At 41.8% G+C, this 25,711-nt stretch overlaps 1 pseudogene; it reads left to right on the plus strand.

Annotated features, from left to right (window-relative positions):
- Positions 1-3,850: 3,850 nt before the first annotated feature.
- On the plus strand, positions 3,851-4,794 carry LOC101440062 (heterogeneous nuclear ribonucleoprotein D0 pseudogene; annotated as a pseudogene).
- Positions 4,795-25,711: the final 20,917 nt, after the last annotated feature.

A 25,711-nucleotide genomic window follows, 5' to 3' on the forward strand; every position in this document is an offset into this window, starting at 1 on the left:
ATGAACACACTCCAATAACATTTTTTGGAGTTCATAACCATAGCAAACTGCTATGTATACTGAAAATTGTTTCAAATGGAGGGAAATGAAGGCAAAGATTATAAGGGGCTTGAGATTAGACTGCTCAGCCGAGCTTCTAAAAGATAAGCTCAGTGTTTCCTGCCAAGGTCAAGCTGGTGGAAAATCACCCTCTATGCATAGATCATACAGAATGTATTACAAAAGATTACTGCAAGACAGGTAAAAATATATTCAAATATATGGATAAAATACTCACTTGGGATAATCTGAAGTGGAATCTGCTCACATGGGACACCACTGATGGTGGAAAAGTATGTGACAGGCAGCAATAAGAGAGTCAACAACTGCAGGTGGCTGCTGGAAATACGTCATTTAACATTTTTTTTTTTATTTTTTTATTTTTTATTGACTTTGTAATAATATTACATTAAAAATATATATGTGAGGTCCCATTCAACCCCACCCCCCCACCCCCCCTCTCCCCCCCCCAACAACACTCGTTCCCATCATCATGACACATCCATTGGATTTGGTAAGTACATCTTTGGGCACCTCTGCACCTCATATACATTGGTTCACATCATGGCCCATACTCTCCTCTATTCCATCATGTAGGCCCTGTGAGGATTTACAATGTCCGGTGATTACCTCTGAAGCACCATCCAGGGCAGCTCCATGTCCCGAAGACGCCTCCACCTCTCATCTCTTCCTGCCTTTCCCCATACCCTTTGTCCATTATGTCCACTTTTCCCAATCCAATGCCACCTCTTCTATGTGGACACTGGATTGGTTGTGTCCATTGCACCTTTATGTCAAGAGGAGGCTCAGATTCCACCTGGATGCTGGATGCAATCCTCCCATTTTCAGTTGTAATCACTCTAGGCTCCATGGTGTGGTGGTTGTCCTTCTTCACCTCCATCTTAGCTGAGTGTGGTAAGTCCAATAAATCAGATTGTAGGTGCTGGAGTCTGTTGAGGCTCAGGATCTGGCTATCACATTGTCAGTCCAGAGATTCAAATCCCCTAAATATATCTTAAACCCCAACATTAACTGCACCTCCAGCACATTAGCATGAAAGTCTTATGAAGGGAGATCCCATCTGAGTCCAGATTCATCACACATAAACACCATTTCCAAAGAGGGGCCATCTGCCCTGGTAGTTAACCCCATCGGCCATGACCATAACTCCCATGGGTCTCTTTAGCCCTCAAAGGAACCAATATCTGGGGGTTGTATCTGCTTTATCTGTCTCTCTGACTCTGCTCAGTTGTGCATGAGGGCAAACCTTCTGCCAGCCTCCAGACTCTTTTTTAGAAACTCGTAGCCATATAAACTCATTTCTCCTTTCCATTTCCCCCTTACTTTAGGTCAAACAGCATTTTAAAGTCATGGTATTTTATGTAGACATGGATATTCTGCTGATCCACATTGAACCTTCCGTATAAGGTCATTTTCCAGTTGCATCATCAGTTGGTAGTTGATAGTGGTCCCTCGTTGCCAGGGAGGCTCATCCCCGGGTGTCATGTCCCACGCTGGGGGGAAGGCATTGCATTTACATGCTGAGTTTGGCTTCGAGACTGGCCACATTTGAGTAACATGAAGGCTGACAGAAGGAAATTCCCAGGCACAAAGTTGCTCTAGGCCTTGTTATTATTTTGGGTTTATCAGCTCACAAGCATAGTCATTAGTATCAGGGGCTCACTGTTGAACCCTCACTCCCTCCCGGTCCCCACCACTGTACCTGGGAGACTGTCGCTGCTCCCCTAGGGACCACGACAGAGCACCACTGGCCAGGAACCCAGTACCCCCCCCTACTGTGGTTTTTAATTGTTGCCACTATGAGTATATCCAAACATTACCATGCACCCTGGACATATGTTCTGTACAGCTCCCTGTCAGTCATATATCATCTGTCATTGGTATCCCATACCAGTATCCCTCCATTGCCATTGTTGAAACACTCTGTGATCCAGAACTCCCCGAAATTTGAAGCCCAATATAATGTCATGGTCCCTTACTAGGGAATGGCATATAGCGATGAGTTTAAAGGATAGATAAAGAACTTGGATAAAGTTAGATAAAGAACTTAGATAAAGAATGTTGACTTGAAAAAATTCCACATCCTATTTTTTTCTTTTTTTCCCCCCCCCCCCCTAATTATTCAGCTTTTCTTCACAGGAGTCCTAGACCACAGCAATGTATATATATAATATACAGCACTCCCACACATCCACCAGAAAACCTTTTCCCTTCCACAGTGATACTCTTACGCCCTATTGTCATTTAACATTTACAGCTTTTTTATTCTGTCATTCACCAGCCGGTATTTGAGAGAACTCTTTAACCTCTCATGTATGAAAGAAGGGTAGGGTCCCATGAACTTTCCTCTGCTCAGAGGCACACAGCCAGCATTAGGAGATGCACATTTGCAAGCAATTTGCAGGTAAAGAACACTGACTCGGAAGCTGGCTTAAGCAAAATGCGAGTATCTATTCCTCTCATGATAAGACCTGTCATACAAAGGATTATACTCAGCTATTGTTTTTAGATTTGAGTTTCTGTCAATAAAAAGTTGTCATTCATGTTTTAATTTTATGTAGTACTTACTGGCAAAATAATATTTTTTGAAAATGCAGAAATTTGAATACTCGGCACCATATACAACCTATTCAAATGATGGGATAACCTAAAAAGAGCTGAGGCTTGAAGCCAGTTTGATGCAGCAGGATTCTGAGTTTATTGGAAGATAGGAAAGTAGCCAGAGAGAACGCACAGAGGTGATGAATGTGAGGTGTCAGGGATGGAGCTCTGACTGACAAAGCAGGGGGGGCTGGAGGGACCCACCTTGCATTAAGTATGCATGCTCAGGTGGCCATTGCCAGTGAAACAAGGGGAGCTCTGTCTCTCCCCATCAGCCAAGTCCCTCAGCCTTGGTGGGTGCCTGCCAGGGTGGTGCTGCAGCCCTACCTTCCAACATCCACATTGTTCACTTGTCACCACTGCCCACCTGCCTCCAAGTCCCACGTTTCTGGAACCTGCCTCCTCCCTGTGTCTTGTCCAGGTGACTGAATCAGGAAGTGAACAGCTTTCAAAAATTAATCCACCTAGCAATCCCAGGAAGTCGCCATAAGCAAACTTGGATGACTTGCCCTGGGCTCCCACTGAGAGGATTTGAAAAATTTCCAAGGTGTTCATAAAACCAAGGAGCAACAACCAGTATTCATACAAGATCTGTGGTCCATCTCAGGGAAGAAAAAGCCTGACTCAAGCATTTTCCATCAGTCTACATGAACATTAGAAAATGTTTGGTGGCATCATATGCCCTCAGGTGAGTGCCACAGAAAAGGGGTTTGGGTTGCACTCTAATAGGAAATTCCATCTGACTGGAAGGTCATGACTTTAGAATTGTAACAGAATTTTCCTGGAACCTCATCTGCAGATTGTCAGTTGAATTGATATGAGTCATAGAGAACTTCCCAAAAGGCCAGACCGTCCATCAAAAGGGTCCAGTGGTTCAGTTGGCCATTTTAGGTGGTCTGCAGCGGCGCCATTTAAGTGAGGAGATGGCAAGAGGGGCCACCACTGCTTCTTTTTCTTTTTAAGCGCAGCCAAAAAAGAGCAGGAGTGCATGCCACACGATAGTGGGAGGTGAGGGGACAAGCCAGGGAGAGGCGCAGGAGCTTTTGCAGCATGCATGCTTCCTCTCTGTCTTGTGTGTCTCGCGAGGTAGAGTGGGTGCGCAGCAGCAGCAGGGATTACTTTGCTGCTAGTTTCAGTTCAGGACAGCGGTGGGTCTAGTCTCAGCAGCGGCGGTGGAGGCAGTAGCAGGATGTCAGAGGAGCAGTTCGGAGGGCCGGGTCGGTGGTGGTGGTAACAGCGGCGGTAGGCGCCTCGGCGGGTGAGCAGGAGGGAGCCATGGTGGCGGTGGAGCAGGGGGCAGCAGCAGTGGCAGGAAGCAAAGCTGGAACCGGGGGCGGAACTGTGGCCAGAGGCACTGAAGGGGGCAGCGCCGAGTCGGAAGGGGCAAAGATCGATGCCAGTAAGAACGAGGAGGATGAAGGGAAAATGTTTATAGGAGGCCTTAGCTGGGACACTACAAAGAAAGATCTGAAGGACTACTTCTCCAAATTTGGGGAAGTTGTAGACTGTACTCTGAAGTTAGATCCTATCACAGGGTGATCAAGGGGTTTTGGCTTTGTGCTATTTAAAGAGTCAGAAAGAACATAAATTGAATGGGAAGGTGATTGATCCTAAAAGGGCCAAAGCCATGAAAACAAAAGAGCCTGTTAAAAAAATTTTTGTTGGTGGCCTTTCTCCAGATACACCTGAAGAGAAAATAAGGGAGTACTTTGATGATTTTGGTAAGGTGGAAATCATAGAGCTCCCCAAGGACAAGACCAATAAGAGGCGTGGATTCTGCTTTATTACCTTTAAAGAAGAGGAACCAGTGGAGAAGATAATGGAAAAGAAATACCATAATGTTGGTCTTAGTAAATGTGAAATAAAGTAGCCACGTCAAAGGAACAGTATCAGCAACAGCAACAGTAGGGATCTAGAGGAGGATTTGCAGGAAGAGCTCGTGGAAGAGGTGGTGATCAGCAGAGTGGTTATGGGAAAGTATCCAGGTGAGGCGGTCATCAAAATAGCTACAAACCATACTAAATTATTCCATTTGCAACTTATCCCCAACAGGTGGTGAAGCAATATTTTCCAATTTGAAGATTCATTTGAGGGTGGCTCCTGCCACTTTGCTAATAGCAGTTCAAAATAAATTTTTTTCTATCAAGTCCTGGAATGGAAGTATGACCTTGGATCCCTCTGAAGTTTAACTCTGAGTACTCATTAAAAGAAATTTGCTTTCATTGATTTATTTCTTAATTGCTATGCTTCAGAATCAATTTATTTTATGCCCCTTCCCCAGTGTTGTAGAGCAAGTCTTGTGTTAAAAGCCCAGTGTGACAGTGTCATGATGTAGTAGTGTCTTACTGGTTTTTTAATAAATCCTTTTGTATTAAAAAAAAAAAAAACCCAAAAGGGTCCAATGTTCCCAGGATGGGAAGAGCTCTCTGATGAAAAGCACTGAGTGGGAGCACACCCTCCTGAGCAAGTCATCCAAGCTCTGCCCAGCAACAGGACATGAAGAAGTCTGCAACCCTGCTCTTCCCCAGCAGCTCAACCACATGTTCATTTTCTGCTCCCCTTGCACTCTTGACCCTCTTAGGCAAGCTCATGGGGACCACAGAGCAAGAAGGTGGCTCTAAACTTAAATATAAGCCCACTTATTGTATGAGTCTCCAGAAGTCAGAAAGAGGACCTAATCCCAAAATTTGAACCATGAGCTCTACTTAACTACTTTACTACTATACTACTTTTCCAAAAACTAAAAAAGTAAACCTAAAAAGGGACAGAAAATATTTGGAAACTCTGTTTCTGCTAATAGCATAATATACAAAACATAAAGAGAATTACTATAACTCAACAAAAGGACAAACAGCCCCATTAAAAAATGGTAAAATGGCTTGAATAGACATATCTGCCAAGAATATATACAAATGCCCAAAAAGCATGTAAACAGATGCTCAGCATCATTAGCCATTAGAGAAATGCACATAAGATACCAAAATTAAAAATGAGGTGCTACTACACACATGCTTTAATGCTGATTTTAGGGGAAAAAATGGTTTTGAGGATGTAAAAATGGAACCCTTGTAAATTATGGGTTCAAAATAAAATAAAAGTCACACAACCCACTTAAAAAATGGTCAAGAAATTTGAACTGACACTTTCTCAAAGAAGAAATTCAAATGGCCAAAAAGCATATGAAAAGATGCTCAAAATCACTAGCTATTAGGGAAATGTAAATCAAAATGTCTAGGAGATACCATGTTACTCCCATCAGACTGGCAGCTATCAAAAAATAGAAGACTACACGTGTTTGAGGGGATGAGGAGGAATGGGAACACTCATCCAGTGCTATTGGGAATGCAGTAGAATCCGGCCATTCTGGAGGACAGTTTGGCAGTTTCTCAAAAAACTACCTGTAGATTTGCCATATGACCCAGCAATCACTCTACTGGGTATATATGCAGAAGAACTGAAAACAAGGACACAAACCTATGCATCCAATGTTCATAGTGCCATTTTTCATTATTGCTAAAATTTGGAATCAACCCAAAACCCATCAACAGATGAATGGATAAACAAAATGTTGTCTATACATACAATGGAATACTACTCAGCTATAAGAAGAAATACAGTACAAACAAATGGGAAAACATGGATTAATCTTGAGGACCTTATGTATAATGAAGCAAGCCATGCATTGAAGTACAAATACTACACGACCTTTCTGATATGAAATAATCAAACCAAGCTGTCTCAGAGAGCTAGAAACTGGATGATAGGCTCACAGGAAATTGCAGGGAGAGGAAGGTTGTGCACTGATGTCTACATGAGTGAAATCTATGATAAAGTGGAGGTTAAGCAGTTGTACAGGGAAGGGATAAGATGGGGGCATAGGGATAATATTGGGTGGGTCTTTGCAGGTCTGAGGGGGTCTCGGGTGGGAGGATGGGTCAGATGGCCTAAGGAATCAGGGGGAGGACTGGGGGAACAATTGAACATGGGAGATTGTTGGGTATGTGGTTTAAACTATAATGTTGAGAAAACTCTTTAGAAAATTTAATAAAGGATTACCTGGTTAAAGTCCTTAAGGTGGGGGCATCTGCTACAGGGGCAGGCTTCTAGGAAGTGTGTGAATGCTCATCTTCTCATAGTGTTATAGTGTGTTATATCATTGGGTGGAGAGTCATACAGTAAGTGGGACGGTGTGCCCACATCCTGGGGAGGCCTGATCTTCTGAAATAGATGGAATTGTGTCTCTCAAGGGAATTGGTGGCTCCCAATGGGGGAGGACAGTCTAGTATATCAAACCCTCAGTATTGTTGTAAGTATCCGTGAATCTGGTCCTTCAAACAGTGAATATTGGTTGTCACTGTGCGTCCTTTGGGGAGGGAGAGAGAGGACTAGAGTAGATGGAAGCAGGGTAACTGGGGGTCAATGGAAGTGTTCCATAAGCTCATGCAATGATGGATATAAGACATGTTAAATTATACCAAAAATGTATAAAAGTCTATAGGTTAAAATGTAAACCATAATGTAAAACATAAGGTAACTAAAATTTTAGAAAATTTGGGAAGTGGATTTGGCTCACCTGATAGAGCATCCATCTACCACATGGGATGTCCAGGGTTCAAATCCTGCACCTCCTGACCCACGTGATGAGATGGCCCACATGCAGCACTGATGCACACAAGGAGTGCCATGCCACACAGGGGTGTCCCCCATGTAGGGAAGACCCATGCACAAGGAGTGCACCCCATAAGAAGAGCTGTCCCTCATGAAACAAAGTGCAGCCTGCCCATGAGTGGCACAGCACACATGGAGAGCTGATGCAGCAAGATGATGCAACATGAAGAGACACAGATTCCCAGTGCCGGTGACAAGAATACAAGCAGACACAGAAGAACACACAGCAAATTGACACAGAGCAGACAACTGGAGGAGAGGGGGGAAGAAATAAATAAAAATCTTGAAAAAATGAAAATAAAAAATAAAAGATTAGAAAAATTGTACTGTCTAAAATATAAACCATAATGTAATCCAAAATGAAACCGTGTTTGATAGCTATGTTTCAATACCCTTACATCAGCTGCAGCAACTATAACATGAACATGTAAAAAGATCATTGCTGGGGAAGGGTGAAAAGGGTTTGATGTTGGATGTATGGGAGTCCCCTATATTTTATGGGACTTTATGGGTGAAAAGGGTTTGATGTTGGGAATATGGAAGTCCCCTATATTTTATGGGACTTTAACATGATCTAAAACATTTTTGAAGACAAAATTAAAAATTAGGGGAAAAAAGAAAGGATGTAGACACTGAGGAAGAAGTGAAAGAAACTGCCTTGCCACTGTACATACATGGCAACACCTATTAGAGTGATGAAAGGCAAAATGTCAAAACAAAGTTTTATGATATTTTGCACTTTTTAATACCCCAATTTATTTTTACTCTATTTTAGTATCTCTAAAATAGTATGCAATCTACTACTAATCTTTAAACCTATCACTACTACTTCATTTTCATATTAATTGAATTTGGCTATATATTAGGGTTCATTTTTGAAGATGTTTTGGACCACAGAGGGGCCCAGCTATGGCAGAGGAGGAACTCTGGTGTGGGGTGTTACTGATGGGGGACACAGGGTTGGGAAGGAGTTCTCCAGGGCATGTATATAGGGTACATAAAATATTTGGATATATTTTGGGTATAGTCATAGTAGTTACTGTTACAAATGACAACTGAGGGATTGCTGAGTTCCTAGCCAGGGAAATGTGTCACATTCCCCAATGAAACAGCAACAACATCCATGTGCAAGGGCAAAGACCAGTGAAGAAGAATGATCCAATGATGAGCCCTTGATACTGAAGTCTATGCTTATGAACCTGTGCACCTGAAATTTGAACCAGGCCCAGAGCTGCAGGGTGCCTAAGAGTTGAACCTCCATGTTGCTGAAATTTGACCACTGTCTAAGCCAAATTCAGCATGTAAACATTTTACCTCCCCTCCCCCCCATGGGACATGACTCCCAGTGATGAGCATCCCTTGCACTGAAGGATTATTACCAGTCACTAGCTGGTGATGCAACTAGAAAAAGACCTTGAATAAAAGGGGGAAATGGTAAAGACAAATGAGTTTAGATGGTAAAGAGCCTTCAAAAAAAGTCAGAAGGTCATCAGAGGGGTTGTGCTTATGCATGACTTAGCAGGATTCCAGAGATAGCCAAAGCAGCTAAAACCCCAGGTACTGGTTCTCCTGAGGGTTATGGAGACACACAGGTTCTATGGTTTAGGCAGTTGGCTCTGGAGTTCAGTGCCTTGTCAGTGGGCCCTACTTTGGAATTTGTGTTCCTGAGTGTGGAGTTGGACTTAGGTGAGACTTTTCTACACATGCCACTTCTGTCACTTTTACTGAACCTGTAGTTGGCACTGGGGTTGGTGTATACCCAGGAGACTTGAATCTCTGGACTTGCCATATGCCAGCTGGGCCCTGAGCCTCAGCAGAGTTGCAATTCCTACTCTTCATTTTGTTGGACTTACACAGGTCAGCTACCAGGAAAATGAAGATTGTCAACCACCATACCAGGGAACCAAGAGTGCCTACAACTCTAAGCAGGAGATTCACATCCATCAACCATGTGGGATCTAAACCCTCTCTCAACATAGAGGTCGAATGGACATCACCAACCCAGGGTACACAGGATGGATGAATAAAATATGGATTAGAGTGAACTTACTGGTATTCTACTAAGAACAATTGTGACTAGTAATGGAAGAAACTATAGCATTTATCTGGAGAAAGTGGCCACAGGAGCCTGGAAGACTAATGGGCAGACCTATAGGATGGAAAAGCAGGGCTGACAAGAGGACAGTGAGGCAGTGGATGTATCCCAGGAGGACCTTGCCAAGGTGGTGCATGACCACCTGCCCTGAATTTACCCATCCAGGTGTGTGCAGGTGTATAGGGGACAGTTCCCATCCTGGACAGCCAGGGTGCATGTCCTCCACACCTGGTGCAGAAGAGACCACTGCAGCCCAGTGGCCTGAGGAAGGTACCTTGGGACAATATCTCCAACCTGAAAACCCCTTACACACAAAGTTTAGGTGTGTTCCTCTTTAGGACAAGTTCATTGAGACCCCAGGAGCTGAAGGGAGACTTTGAATGTATTTTCAAAAGGGCACTAAAGCCAGTAATTTCTGTCAGGAACAGCCAATGATCAGGAGACACTCCCAGCAAAGGTCTCCCTGCCCAGCAAGGGCTGTTGCCAGCTCCCTAAGGGGTCTTTGACAATCTTAGAGAGGATGGCTGCAGAAAAGATCTCCACCAGCCTCTTCTGTTACCTGTGCTTTGTCTAGGTGACTCGAGTGGGACTTTCAGGATGCTAATCCACCTAGTTATGCCACAGATTACCCTCAAGCAAAACTGGATCACTCTTGGGGATTCCATGAGTGCTGGCATGAGAATGACACCATAAGAGGATTGAACATTTTTCAGAATGGCCATACAACCAAGGAGCATCAACCAATATCCAAGCCAGACCTGCAGTGCCATCTCTGAGCCCAGAAGTCAGAGTCCAGCAGTTTCCATCACAAAATGTGAATATTAGAAATGTTATGAGCAATCACATGCCCTCAGATAACAAAAGAGCACTGAAAAGGATTTTGGATTATCCTGTCACAAGAAATTCCACCTCTCTTGAAGGAAATGGCATTAGAAATGTGACTGAAAATTCCCGGCTGCTCCACTGTGGATTTCCAAGTGAAATGTTATGTTGTATAGACCTTGCCCAAAGCCCACAGACCTGTACCAGTGTCACAGGAACAATTTCAAGACACAGGTTCATATCTGAACAGGTACCTTCAGAGGAGATTTTGAGGAAAACTATTTCTAACCATCACCCTAACCACAACTTTGTCCTTACCTCTCTAACTATAAACTTAAACCTCAATGTCTCTCAAAGCTTAACCCTCAATCTAATTCTGAAGGTGCACACTGGAATCTCCTGAGTAGTCCACAACCTTGACAATATAAATGCTCAGCTACTGCCACCCAGACATCTATGGAAAAACATCATTTAGAATGTCCTATTGACTTCCAAGACAATAAGCAATCTGACAGTTGGAACTTGAAAATAGGCCTGAACTGCTGTAAGGGCACATGAGCTATGAGACTTTTCTTGGCCAGGGCAGAGAGAGACAGCTGTTTTTCCCCAGGCCATATCAGCCTAAAGGGTCCAGCAGGGCAACATTCCAGCCATTGAAGAGGGCCTGGGAGAAATTTTTCATGTTACCCTTGGAATCCCTGTCCCACCACTGACAGCTGCTGCTCAGGGCAAAGACCCTGGGAACTCCCTAGCAAGCTGACTTGGTTCTGGCTGTGGGACCATCTTCCAGAAACTTAGACCATCTGGGGGCTGCCTCATGGGGCCTCCAAACAGATGGCTGGTCCTGGCAGATGCTGGCTGGGTGGTGTGGATGTGCCCCTTGGACGACTGTCTGAAGCCTCAGCAAAGGGTAGAAAGGAGGCTCCTGTGTCAGGTAAAGTAAATCTACTGCTCAGAGCCCTGAAGCAAGCTGGTTCTGATCTGTCCTCTGCAGTGAATTTGGAGAATTTGGTTGATGTTCACCCAAAAAGGCATCAAAGGGTACACTGGGTGGGAAAACAAGCCTCCCCCCATGGCCCTGCAGGCCATCACCAGCAATTCCTTGTCTCCAAATGGAGACTTAACTTAGTTTTGGGGGAGGCATAAACTGCCAGGTACAAGTGTGAGCAAGGTCTTGCATGGATGGCTGGAGGCTCCTGACATGAAATGACATTGAGCATGGCTTTGGGAGACCATGAAAAGGCTATATATGTGGGGAGGAAACTCCGACATCATTGTTAATAAAGGGTAAAAATATCACAGACACAGAATCTCAACAGTGTTTAATAACATTGACCACAAATGAAGAGCAATAATAATGCATGATACCAGGAAGTGGGCTTGGCCCAATGGATAGGGCATCTGCCTACCACATGGGAGGTCTGCGGTTCAAACCCCAGGCCTCCTTGGCCCGTGTGGAGCTGGCCCATGCACAGTGCTGATGCATGCAAGGAGTGCTGTGCCACACAGGGGTGTCCCCTGTGTAGGGGAGCCCCATGCACAAGGAGAGCACCCTGCAAGGAAAGCCGCCCAGCATGAAAGAAAGTATAGCCTGCCCAGGAATGTCACCACACACAGAGGGCTGACATAACAAGACGATGCAACAAAAAGAAACACAGATTTCCGGTGCTGCTGATAAGGCTAGAAGCGGTCACAGAAGAACACACAGTGAATGGACACAGAAAGCAGACAATGGGGGGGGGGTTGGGAAGGAAGGGGAGATAAATAACTTTTAAAATATCTACTAAAAAATGCATGATACCATTACTAAGACAATCCTAGTAAGATTTCTTACAGAGATGAGACTGTGACCCAGGTTTGAGGTTGAATTCACTGGTGTCAGGATGCACATTAAGAAACAATTCTTTCTAAGTAAGCTAGCACATTGTCTGATTGCTATTCACTGCTTTTGAGACCACTGAGGAACCAGAACTAAGGGCAGCCATTGTTCCACACCCCTCAGGTGAAACTGGCAGAGATGTCTTGAAACAGGGCTTTTTATTCCTGTTATCTTTTTATGTCCAGGAATCAACAAAAAGTTACAAGACCAACAAAAAGGGAAACTATAACCCATTCACAGAAAAAAAATGTTTGCAAGAAAACATTCCTGAGGAAACTCATAAAATAGAGCAATTTGTTTAAGATGTTAAATGACTTATCTTAAAAATATACATAACCTAGATGAATCCATATGGAAAGAAATAAAGGAAAGCAGGAAAACAGAAAACTCACAGAATAAACTAGAGATAGAAATTATAAAAGAAGAGAAATTTGGAGCTGCAAAAGTACAGTAATTGAATTTACTCAAGCAAAGAATGTAGTGAAAGGATGCAAAAATATTTCCACACAGTTATTAGCCAAATGAGAACACAAGCGGATATAACAATATTGGATAAAATTGACTCATTCAAATGTCTTACAAAACAGAATACACACATACATAGGTCACACTACACTGTTAATACTAACTTAAACCATGGACTACAGTTAATAGTACAATTATACGAATATGATATCATCAATTGTAACAAATATTTCATACTAATGCAAGGTGATAATAACAGAGGTACATGGGAATCCTTAATTTTTTGGATGAGTATGCTCTAAACCATCAACATCTCCAAAAAACAATTAAAAACCAAAATCAGTTACAAGACAAAACAGGAGGCTACCTATTAATGAAAGGCACAGTAAAACAGGATGAAATAAACATTTATGCATTTAAAAATAGTGCCCCAAAATACATAACTTAGAGATATAAAAATTGTTTAAAGTCTATGTTAACAGGCATGCAACATACAAAGATGTAATCTAAGACAGTAAGAACACAAAAAAAGAGGTGGAGTATTGTGGGGATAGGCTGTTTATTACCGAGATGAGGTTCGTACTAGTCTAACTAGGTTTTTTATTTTAAGCAGTTATTGTTAATACAAAGGTAACCAATAATAACATAAAAATATAAAGAAGAAAAGGGAAGGAAATCCAAATAGTACAGAGCAGAAAGCCACAAAAAGGAAAAAAAATAACATTACAGCCACCACTGAGGAGCAATAAACATACATGACATGCAGAAATCAAATAGCAAAATTGAAAATATATTTTCTTCCTTCTTCTATTGTCTTAACTGTCAAAGGATTAAACTCCCCTATTAAAAGAAAGAGATTGATAGACTGGATGAAAAACCTGATCCTGCTAAATGTGGTCTACAAAAGACTCACTTTAGGTACAATCTCAAAAAGATGTAAATGAAAAATAAGGAGAAAAATTATTTCCATGAGAATGGTAATCAAAGAAGCCCCAGAGGCTATATTATTTTCAGAAATAGAGTCTTCAGGTATAAAAATTTTTACATTAATAAAAGGTCCAATCAACAAAGATATAATGGTGATAAGTAATCTGCCATATATACAACCAATAGCATCAGAGTACATGTGTACAATACATATGGAAATTTTTCCAGGGTACACCATATATTAGACCATTTATAAAATGAAAATAATATTTAAAATATTGGAATCATACAAAGGATCTTCTCAAAAATCAGTAGCAGAGGAAAACTGGAAAATTTACAAACATGTAGAGATCAAACAGTATATTACTAAACATCCAAGGAGTTGAAGAAGAAATCTCAAGGGACTAATGAAGTATCTTGAGATATTGAAATATAAAGCATTGCTGAAAGAAATTATTAAAGACCTAAACAAACTGGGTATACATCCAGTGTTCATGAATTGAAAGACAACACTATTAATATATCAATATTGTCAAAAGAATCTACAAGTTCAATGCAATCCCTATCAAAATTCCAGTAGCATTTGCAAAAATGCTAAAGATGATTGTCAAATTCATAGGCACTCTAAGAGATATTGCATAAGCAAAACAAACTTGAAATAAGGAAAAATCTAAAGGAATCAGACTTGCTGATTACAAAGCTTGCTATGAAGCTACAGGAATAAACACTGTGTGGTACTGGCATATGAACAAATATACCAATGGACTAGAATTTAAAGTCCAGCCTAAAATCCATACATCTATGGGCAGTTAATTTTTGACAACTGCCCAAGTTTGTTCAATGGGGAAACAATAAATAATCTCTTCAAAATATGGTACTGGGACTACAAGAAATCCATATGAAAAGAATGAATGTGAATACCCCCTTATCATTATATGGAAAACTTCATTCTAAATAGATCAAAGATCTAAATATAAGAGCTAATCCCATACAACTCCTAAAATAAAAGAGATAACTAACTTTAGCACCTTGAAGTAAGCACTGATTTTGTATTTTACAACAATGCACACAAACAGAAAATGAAAAAAACAGCTACACTGGACTTGATCAAATATACCTTCTTTTTTTAAAGGCTTAATGAATTTTACTACCTACTGAACACTGATAAGCATTCAGAATGGTATATCTCACTTCTTTCACTGCAACATCATTTAGCAGGTGTGTCTATGTCACAGATGAAGCTGAAGAGCAGACTGACCATCTGTGCAAGAGCAAAAGGCAGCAAGGGAAGGGCAGGGATCCACAGGCTGAAGCCCAGTTCCAGACACTGCCTTCCCTTCATCACAGTTTAACTCAAACAATCCCAAACAATCCACAGCCATTCAATTTTTTCCCTCTAGGAGTACTCAAAAAAAAAAAAAGGGTATTGAGAGTAGGGTAATAGTATGTAGGTAATAGCTATTGAGAATGGGATACTGAGGACAGAATGTGAAAGTAGGGAGTGAGGCCTTCTCCAAACCCCAGCTCCACCAAGGGGAAGTGTCTCTGCTGCTGTTGGGTGATCACACAGCCCTCACTGCCTACCTGTCCTCCTAGTACTGCCCCAGTGCTCTCAAATGGCAGGTGTGCTGTCACCCAGCCTGAGATTCCCTCCCTGCCCCAGCCACATCTCCAGCCTGACACCACCACACTGCCACTGCCCAGGGCCTAGTCGCTCTTCCCCTTGTACCTGTCCTTGTGCATCTTGTCATGGTGCTTCTTGACATCCACAGCTTGTGCTGCTTGGCCACCTGGCTCTGGTCTTGCCACAGCCCTCAAAGGTACACATCTTGCTGGCCACACTTCTGCCACCGCTGCTTCCCCCTGCTGGGACCTCCTGCTCCTCCAAGATGGCCATGCCACCTCTGCTGCCACCCCCACACCCACCAGGGCCTCCTGCTCCTCCTGCTGGGGCTGGCCCCTCCTCCTGCTCCTCCAAGATGGCCATGCCCTCTTTGCCCAGTGGGCCCAGATGGCCAGTGACTCTGCCTCATCTTCACCACCCATGCCATGCATGGGGCCCCCACCATGGCCTTGCAGGACTGCATCAGGAGCAGGGTGAGTGGTGGGTGACACCCTGGTAGCCCCTGTGCCTGTGTGCTGCTGGAACATGCAGGTGTCCTTGACACTACCTCTCCCCAAACTGCAGCCCAAAGTCACATGTGCATTGAGGCTCTGAACCTGAGTGGAAGGCTGCTGGGGGTGCACAGGCCTCTGGTGTGCCTGCAGGGTGCCACCTCATGCAAGAGCATCTGTGCATCTGCTGGGGACCCATGAAACACAATTTCTGAGAGACAAAGGACATTATCAAAAATGAAAATAAAATGTACAGAATGGAAGAAAATATTTGGAATGTATTTCTGTTAAGAGTATGATATACAGAATATTTAAGGTATTACTAAATCTCAACAAAAAGCCAAACATCCCAACTTAAAAACTGTAAGGAATTACATTAATTATATTTTTCACATGTATCACTCTATTCTTAGCATCATGTAATAGTGACATTATTTGTGGTAGTTCATAGAAAAGCATTCTTTTTTTTTTTTTAAGGCTTAAAAATGTCTTTTAATTTATGTTATTTCTACAGTTTGCTTTACTGGGAAAAGTAAAATATTATAAATGCACCCTACAAAAAAGCAAAAAAACTCACTCAACAAAAATAACCTTTAAGGTCTTTTTATACTACATTTAAAAAATGTCCTTCAAGTTTCTCTAGTAACAAAGTATTTTTTTATTTAATTCATTTTTTTTTAAAAATATTACATTTTAAAAATATGAAGTCCCATTCAACCCCACCGCCCCCACCCCCCACTCCCCCCACAGCAACACTCTCTCCCGTCATCATGACACATCCATTGCACCTGGTAAGTACATCTCTGGGCATCGCTGCACCCCATAGTCAATGGTCCACATCATTGCCCACACTCTCCCAAGTTCCATCCAGTGGGTCCTGGGGGGATCTACAATGTCCCGTAGTTGTCCATGAAGCACCACCCAGGACAACTCCAAGTCCCCAAAATGCCTCCCCATCTCATCTCTTCCTCCCATTCCCCAAACCCAGCAGCCACCATAGGCCACCCTTCCCACACCAATGCCACATTTTCTCTGTGGACATTGTATTGGTTGTGTCCATTGCACCTCTATGTCAAGTGGGGCCTTAGATTCCACATGGATACTGGATGCAATCCTCCTGCTTTCAGCTGTAGGCACTCTAGGCTCCATGGTGTGGTGGTTGACCTTCTTCAACTCCATGTTAGCTGAGTGGGGTAAGTCCAATAAATCAGAGTGTAGGAGCTGAAGTCTGTTGAGGCTCAGGGCCTGGCTATCATATTGTCAGTCCAGAGATTCAAATTCTTATATTTATATTATTAACCAATATTCTCATTAACCTCTGGGTTCACTATGTTATTCAGGCCCTAGATTACTCTCCAGCTTTCTTTCAATCAAGATTTCCATGACTAGACACCCCTTTCAGTCACAGTAACTTATGGACTATATTTAAAAGCAATTTTATGATACTCTTGGATCAATGTCAAAGAAGGTACTATATCAATGCTAAGGGTCAAAATATGGTATTTTTTTCTTTGGGACTAAAGAAAATGTTAGCTTTATTGAGGGAATGACTGCACAATTCTGTGATGAAAGTGAGAGTCACTGAGAGTACACTTTGGATAGAATGTGTTGTACATGGAACTGTATAACACAGTGAACCATGTGGTTAACAGTACAAATAGGAGAGTGTTCTCTCAATACCAGAACAAATGCACAATACTAATACATAGCATTAATATAGACTGCATGGAAAAATATACCAAGTGTACACTATGGACTATCGTTAGTTGTCATAGTCTGTGTCCTTTCATAATCTGTAACAAATATAAGGTGCCAGTTGAGAGGTGATATATGGGAATTCTATACATTATGCATATTGTTTTATAAGCTCACAAGCTCTCTAATAAAACAAACAAAAAAGTAATGTACCTTGGGTGGAATTCTGAGATAGGAAAAGTTTATTAAGATGAAGGGAATGCAAATAAAGTATGGAATTTGGTTCATAATAGCATGGCAATATTTGTTCACTATAGTACTGTTTAAATGTAAGATGTTAGAGGAGAGGGGCAAGATGGCGGCTGAGTGAACTTCCCTGTTGGGGACTCCTGTGCAGAGTCGGCTAGGTGGGGTTGGAGATGCTTTGAGACCAGGCTGTTTCAGGGGTTTTTGTTGGTCCGAAGGTGTCTGGACACCGATCTGGAGGGAAGGTAGCAGAGAGGATCCGTCTATGAAGTGTACAGGGAGGTCCCAGCTGCGTGTGGAGGATTCCCTCCAGGGGTAGGTGGAGCCGAGGCATCTGGGGTAGCCGGGCGGGCCGGGCCACAGTGGCGGCGGCAGCGGCGGTGACCGGGGTAGCCGGGCAGGCCAGGCCGCAGGGGCGGAGGCCGGGGTAGCCGGGCGGGCAGGGCCGCAGCGGCGGCGGCAGCGGCGGCCGGGGTAGAGGGCAGGCCGGGCCGCTGAGGTGGCAGCGGCGGTCGGGGTAGCCGGGCGGGCCCAGCCGCTGAAGCGGCAGCGGGGTTTCTGTTCTTTGTATTTTTTTTTTTTCTTTCCTTAATCCTCTCGCTCTTGTCCCGGATCTTCTTCTTATTCTATTTTAGCTTAACAATACAATAGGTCCTGCAGGAAACACCCCACATTTGATGGGTTTCCTCATCCTCCACTGCCTCATTTCTCTGTGAATAGATTTAGGCTATCTACACTATCCCCTTTCCCCTACAACTTGATATCCTCCACCATCTGCTAATCTCCTATATTCCACCTCCCTTTCTTTGATCCACAAAGTGTCTAACTCTTAATTTCTAATACCTTTGTTTAGTTTTTCATCTGGTATCCGCCCTTGAAAGTATTACCTTTCTTTTTCTCTTTCCCTCTCTCACGAAAATAATAGCTTCTTAGTACGTACCATATTCCTCCCATATTCTGTCGTCTACCTCATTATAGGTACTTTCCTACTACTATAACTCTATGCAATTTACACGATCTAACCTCCATCCTCCCAGAACTCATATTGTTGTTTTGTTAACATATATCACCAATACTACTTTACACTTTTTCCTTCCTTACACAATTGCCTTTCCCAAGCACTAATACTTTCCTTTAAAGTGAACTTAACCAACAATAAGAAATTGGAATAAGAAGAACAAAGCGACAAAGAGAAGATATAACACTTACACAAAAACAACAGCTAATTAATCTCCAAGACTAGACAAAGAAGCTAAGGAACTGATTAAACCCGTCAAGGGAAAAAAAAAAAAATGATGACAAGACACCAACAAAAATCTACAAACCAAAACAGTAATCAGGAAAATATGGCTGAATCCAATCAACAAACTAAAAATCACGAAGGGGAGCAGAACTTCACACAAGCAATGAAAGATCTCAGAACATTTATCACCGACAAATTCGATATAGTAATGAAACAGGTTAACAATGTGAAGACAACACTTGGAGGGGAAATTGCAGACATGTGCAAAAAAATAACAGATAGGATGGAAATGAACACCACAATTCAAGAAATCAAAAATACACTTGCGGGGAGGAGGAGGCAAGATGGTCGCCGAGTGAACTTGCCTTTGTGGTCTGTCCCGGGAAGAGACGGCTGGGCGCAGCTGCAGGTTCTCCAAGGCGCGGCTTTTTCTGAATTTTTGCAGGGCAGAAGTGCCTGGACATCGATTGGGTAGAAAGGTAACGGAGAGGATTGGTCTAGTAGATATAATTTGGGTTCTATTGCCCGCAGGTGAGACCCCCACACAGGTTCCTCCCTATTGGGGGTGGGGGGAACCGCGGTCCAGCCCAGCAGCACCGCTTTTAGATGGCTCTGAGTTGCTAAGGAGTTTGCGAGTTCTGGGTGAGCTATTGGTGGGTTGATGCGACGGGTCGCCTTTGCGGATCGATTTGGGAAGATAGACGGTGTTTTGTTGTGAAGCGGGAGAAACTTTTGATTGAGAGCACAAACAGTAGAGCTTCCGTCTGAAGCCCTTCCCCCAAAAGCCCGGCAGCTGGTCTCCAACCCAAATAGGCTGTAGGCAAAAAAGGGACATAATTGGAAAATTGTTTTAGGCTGCGGCAAGGGAGGGGGACACGCCTGGAAGCCAATTAGGAAATATTCTGCGAAGCTTGGGAATTCTGGTTTTTGGAATCTGTTTTCGGCATCACAGGCCGGGCTTCGGATCTGTACTAGTAAAGTGGCTGCAGTGTAGAGGCGCTATCTAGTGGCAGTGGTTTGGAATCACAGGACAGAAGCTGTACAAAAGCTGAAGGGAAAGATACACGTACTAATGAGCCCAGCTAAGTAAGTGAATTGCAGGGTTCAGTCACAATATAGAGTTTGCGGATCTGATTTCCCCCATAGGGCTGGCACCCAGCTGTGGGGATCCCTGAGGGCTGTGTTACACTATGGGGCTCCCAGGCTTCCGGGTGACCAGATTGGAGGTTGCCAGGTCTGAATTACCTAAACTCTGGTGGTCCACACCACAGAGACTCACACCTCTTGAGTCCTCAATATCTCAGACTTTCCATCCCTGAATCCATCACGCACTGAGGTCCATCTGAGGTCCTTAAATGCCCTAGCCTTCAACATTGGCATTTTTTCTTTATTGTTTCATTTTGTTTTGTTTTTATTTTCATTTTGACTTATTCTTTCCTTTTTTCAATTTCCTGATTGCTAACACCGCATTATCCCCGAGTCTTCTCTCACAGCGTATACCCCAAATTCTTTTTTTACTCAGTTATTTAAGGTTTTTTTTGTGTGTGGTAGGTGCTGTGTAGTGGGTGTTTTAATTCTGGTTCGTGTATATCTGTTTTTTTTTTTCTTTCCCCTACCTGTTCCCCACCCTTTGCCCACCCTCTTTTCCTTTCTTCCTCTCATCCCTTCCCCCCCCCTTTTTTTTTTTCTGTTGTCGCTTCCCCTCTTGTCCCTCATATTCTACTTAGTTTATTTTAACTCAATTATACAATAGGTGGGGCAGGAAACACCTCACATGCTGGGATTTCTCATCCTCCACTGCCTCATTTCTGTGTGAACTGACTTAGGCTACCTACACTATCCTCTTTCCCCTACATCTTGATATCTGCCACCATCTACTGTCTCTCCTATATTCCAACTCCCACCTCCCTTTCTTCGATCCATGAAGGGTCTAAGTCTTAATTCCTAATACCTTTGTTTTGTTTTCTGTATGTTATCCACACTTGAAACTAGTACCTTTCTTTTCTCTTCCCCTCTCTCACGAAAACAAGAGCTTTTTAGCTCATACCACATTCCTCCCATATTCAATCATCTACCTCATAATAAGTACTCTACCTACTGCTATAACTCTACATAATTTACATGAATCTAACCTTCATCCTCCCAGATCTCATATTCTTGCTTTGTTAACATAAATCACCAATACTACTATACACTTTTCCCTTGCTCACACAATTGCCTTTCCCCAACACTAATATACATTCCTTTAAAGTGAACTTAACCAACAACAAGAAATTAGAATAAGAAGGAAAAAAGTGACAAAGAGAAGATATAACACCTATGCAAAAATAACAGCTAATTAACCTCCAAGAGTAGACAAAGAAGCTAAGGAACTGATTAAATCCATCAAGATAAAGAGATGACCAGAAAGCAACAAAAATCTACAAACTAAACCAGTAATCAGGAAAACATGGCTGAATCCATTCAACAAACCAAAAATCATGAAGAGGAGCAAAACTTTGCACAAGCAATGAAAGATCTCAGAACATTTATCACCGACAAATTTGACGAAGTAATGAAAGAGGTTAACAACATGAAGACATCACTTGGAGGGGAAATTGCAGAGATACGCAAAAACATAACAGATATGATGGGAATGAACACCACAGTTCAAGAAATCAAAAATACACTTACAGCAAATATCAGCAGACTAGAAGAGACAGAGCAGAGAATTAGTGATGTGGAAGACAGTACATCAGAAATCAAACAGATAGTAGAAGGGGTCAATAAGAAGATAGAAAAAATCCAGTTACGACTTAGGGACCTGAATGACCATGCAAAACACTCAAACATACGTATTATAGGCATTCCAGAAGGTGAAGAGAAGGGAAAGGGGTCAGAAGGAGTGTTGCAGGAAATAATGGCTGAAAACTTCCCAAATCTACTGAAAGAGACAGATGTGCATATCCAAGAAGCACAGCACACTCCACTAGCCATAAACCCCAACAGGACCACCCCCAGACATATACTTGTCAAATTATCCAATGCTCAAGACAAAGAGAAAATCCTAAAAGCAGCAAGAGAAAAGAAAAACATCACATACAAGGGAAGCTCAATTACATTAAGTGCTGATCTCTCATCTGAAACCATGGAGGCAAGAAGGCAGTGGTATGATATAGTGAAGGTACTAAAGGAAAAAAATTTCCAACCAAGAATACTCTATCCAGCTAAACTAGCATTCAAACATGATGGAGAGTTCAAAATATTCACAGACAAACAGAAACTGAAAGACTATACCAACAAGAAACCTCCCCCTTCAAGAAATTCTAAAGGGAGTTCTGCAGGAAGAAAGGAAAAAACAGGAAAGGCAGAGTTGGAGAGAGTATAAGAGCAACAACAACAACAAAAAAAGACAAAAAAAAATACAAACAAAATATGACAAACACAAATCCTATCAAAATATGGCTAACACAAATAATTCCTTGAAAGTAATAACACTGAATGTCAACGGATTAAACTCACCTCTCAAAAGATTCAGACAGGGACATTGGATAAGGAAATATGACCCATCCGTATGCTGTCTACAAGAGACACATCTTAGACCCAGAGATGCATGGAGATTGAAAGTGAATGGCTGGAAAACAATCATACAAGATAACAATAACCAAAAGAAGGCAGGAGTAGCTATATTAATATCAGACAAAATAGACTTTAAATGTGAAAAAATTGTGAGAGACAAAGAAGGATACTACATTTTAGTGAAAGGGAAAATCTGTCAAGAAGATCGAACAATCATAAATATTTATGCCCCTAACAAGGGTGCCTCTAAATACGTGAGGGCAAACGCTGGAAAAACTAAGTGAAACAATAGATACATCTACAATTATAGTGGGGGATTTTAATACACCACTATCAACTCTGGATAGAACATCTCAAAAGAGAATCACCAAAGAAACAAAACATCTGAACAGTACATTAGAGGAGCTGGATCTAATAGACATACATAGATCGCTACACCCAAACACAGCAGGATATACATTTTTCTCAAGTGCACATGGATCATTCTCCAAGATAGATCATATGCCTAGGCCACAAAGAAAGACTGAATGAATTCAGAAAGATTGAAATCATACAAAACAATATCTTTGACCACAGTGGAGTCAAGCTGGAAATTTGCAAGGGACAAAAGCCCAGATCTCACACCACGATTTGGAAATTAAACAGCACACTCTTAGAAAAACAGTGGGTCAAAGAGGAAATCTCAAAAGAAATCAATGACTACCTTGAATCAAATGATAATGATAACACAACATACCAAAATTTATGGAATGCAGCAAAAGCAGTACTGAGAGGAAAATTTATAGCCATAAATTCATATATCAAAAAAGAAGAAAGAGCAAAAATTGAAGAGCTAACTGCACATTTGAAGGAATTAGAAAAACAACAACAAAGTAACCCAACAGGAAGAAAAAGGAAGGAAATAACAAAGATAAGAGCAGAACTAAATGAAATAGAAAATAAGAAAGCACTTGAACAGATAAACAAGACCAAGAGCTGGTTCTTTGAGAAGATCAACAAAATTGACAAACCTTTAGCAAGACTAACAAAGAAAAAAAGAGAGAAGCTGCAAATACACAAAATAAGAAATGAGAAAGGCGATATCACCACTGACCCCCACAGAAATAAAGACTATCATAAGAGGATATTTTGAAAAACTATATTCCAACAAAAATGACAATCTAGAGGAAATGGACAAATTCCTAGAAACACATAAGCAGCCCATATTGACAAAAGAAGAAATTGATGATCTGAACAAACCAATCACAAGCAGAGAGATAGAATCAGTTATTAAAAATCTCCCAACTAAGAAGAGCCCAGGGCCAGATGGCTTCACAGGTGAATTCTACAAAACATTCTGGAAAGAACTGACAGCAATCCTGCTGAAACTATTCCAAAAAATCGAAACAGAAAGAACATTACCCAGCTCCTTCTATGATGCCAACATTACCCTAGTACCAAAGCCAAACAAAGACATCACAAGAAAGGAAAATTACAGACCAATTTCTCTAATGAACCTAGACGCAAAAATACTTAACAAAATACTTGCTAATCGTATTCAACAACACATTAAACGAATTATACACCACGACCAAGTGGGATTCATCCCAGGTATGCAAGGATGGTTCAACATAAGAAAATCAATCAACGTAATACACCATATAAACAGATTGAAGGAAAAAAATCACATGATTATATCTATTGATGCAGAAAAAGCATTTGACAAAATACAGCACCCTTTCTTGATAAAAACACTCAAAAAGATTGAAATACAAGGAAATTTTTTGAACATGATAAAGAGTATATATGAAAAACCTAAAGCCAACATTGTTTACAATGGAGAAATCCTAGACTCCTTCCCTCTAAACTCAGGAACAAGACAAGGATGCCCACTGTCTCTGCTCCTATTTAACATTGTGTTAGAAGTACTTGCTCGAGCACTGAGGCAAGAACCAGAAATAAAAGGCATTCAAATTGGAAAGGAAGAAGTCAAAATTTCATTATTTGCAGATGACATGATCCTATACATAGAAAACCCTGAGAGATCTACAACAAAGCTCCTAGAACTCATAAATGAGTTTAGCAAAGTCGCAGGTTATAAGATCAATGCGCAAAAATCAGTAGCATTTCTGTACACCAATAATGAACAAGATCAGGAGGAAATCAAGAAACAAATACCATTCACAATAGTAAATAAAAAAATCAAATACTTAGGCATAAATTTAACTAAAGAGATAAAGAACTTATACACTGAGAACTATACAAGATTGTTCAAGGATAATCAAAGAAGACCTAAATAAATGGAAGACTATTCCTTGTTCATGGATAGGAAGACTGAACATTATTAAGATGTCTATCCTACCAAAACTGATCTACACATTCAATGCAATCCCAATAAAAATCAACACAGCCTTCTTTAAGGAACTAGAAAAACTAACTATGAAATTTATTTGGAAAGGAAAGAGACCCCGAATAGCCAAAGACATACTGAAAAAGAAAAACGAAATTGGAGGAATCACACTACCTGACTTCAAAACATACTACAAAGCTACGGTGGTGAAAACAGCATGGTATTGGCATAAGGAGAGACACACAGACCAATGGAACCGAATTGAAAGCTCTAATATAGAATCTCACATATACAGCCACATAATATTTGATAAAGCCACCAAACCCTCTCAACTGGGAGAGAGTGGCCTATTCAACAAATGGTGTCTGGAGAACTGGATAGCCATATGTAGAAGAATGAAAGAGGGTTACCATCTCACACCTTATACAAAGATCAACTCAAGATGGATCAAAGACCTAAATATAAGAGCCAAGACCATAAAAACCTTAGAAAGCAGTGTAGGGAAACATCTATAGGACCTTGTAATAGGAAATGGATTTATGAATATCTCACCAGAAGCACAAGCAGCAAAAGAACAAATAGATAAATGGGACTTTCTCAAAATTAAAGCCTTCTGCACCTCAAAGGAGTTTGTCAAGAAAGTAAAAATGGAGCCCACACAGTGGGAGAAAATATTTGGCAACCATATATCTGATAAGAAACTTATAACTTGCATATATAAAGAACTCCTACATCTTGAAAATAAAAAGATAAACAACCCATTTAAAAACTGGGAAAAAGGGAAACGGACTTTGGCCCAGTGGTTAGGGCGTCCGTCTACCATATGGGAGGTCCGCGGTTCAAACCCCGGACCTCCTTGACCCGTGTGGAGCTGGCCCATGCGCAGTGCTGATGCGCGCAAGGAGTGCCGTGCCACACAAGGGTGTCCCCCGCGTGGGGGAGCCCCACGCGCAAGGAGTGCGCCCGTGAGGAAAGCCGCCCAGCGTGAAAAGAAAGAGCAGCCTGCCC

This window comes from Dasypus novemcinctus, chromosome 13, assembly GCF_030445035.2.
Source record: "Dasypus novemcinctus isolate mDasNov1 chromosome 13, mDasNov1.1.hap2, whole genome shotgun sequence".
NCBI lineage: Eukaryota > Metazoa > Chordata > Mammalia > Cingulata > Dasypodidae > Dasypus > Dasypus novemcinctus.